This window comes from Chrysochloris asiatica, unplaced genomic scaffold, assembly GCF_000296735.1.
Source record: "Chrysochloris asiatica unplaced genomic scaffold, ChrAsi1.0 scaffold00027, whole genome shotgun sequence".
NCBI classification, from domain to species: domain Eukaryota; kingdom Metazoa; phylum Chordata; class Mammalia; order Afrosoricida; family Chrysochloridae; genus Chrysochloris; species Chrysochloris asiatica.
In genome coordinates this window covers 26373354-26374185 of record NW_006408545.1, presented here as the reverse complement: position 1 = coordinate 26374185, position 832 = coordinate 26373354, and positions in this window count along the sequence as shown.

The following is an 832-nucleotide window of genomic DNA, read 5'->3' as shown; positions in this document are numbered from 1 at the left end:
TGAGTGTTGAGAAGTTAAAGCTACTGAAAGAAATGATGAAGCAAAAGAGCTGCAAAGAAAATTTCAAAGCAATGCAAGAAGACAAATATAAGTGTTATATTGAAATGTCCAGAGACCCAGACTTTGAAAAACAAAATAGAAGAATACTCTCAGCATTTTCCAAACTGAAAGAACCGAAGGAGAAATTCAGGACTTTAATTGAAATATTAAAGGATTCTATGGACAAAACACTGTATGATGTGGTTGCTGTTGTTAGGTGCCCTCAAGTTAATTCCAACTCACAGTGACCTTACATATAACAGAAGGAAACACTATAGAGTCTTGCACCATCCTCACAATCATTGGTAAGCTTGAGTCCCTTGTGTCAAATCATCTCATTGGGGTATTCCCCCTTCTGGCTAACCCTCAGCTTTACCTAGCATGATGTCCTTCTCCAAGGAATGGTCCCCTTGACTACATGTTTGAAGTATGAGAGACAAAGTCTTGCCATCCTAGTTTCCAAGGAGCAGTCTAGTTGTACTTCTTCCAACACAAGTATATTTATATATTCTTCTAGGAGTCCATGGTACTTTTAATAATCTTCTCCAGTACCATAATTCAATTGTATCAGCTCTTCCTGTCTTCTGGAACTGATTAATACAAATTGAAATCTTTCAACAAACAGGTAGTACTGGAGAAACTCACTTGAATGATGCAAGAAGCATCAAAATATGATGGAAGGTATACATACATTCAGTCATTATCTCAGAATAAACTGGTCAATGCCCAACAATTTCAAATGATAGCATATGATCAAGAACCAATGGTACTGAAGGAAGAAATCCAAGCTGTA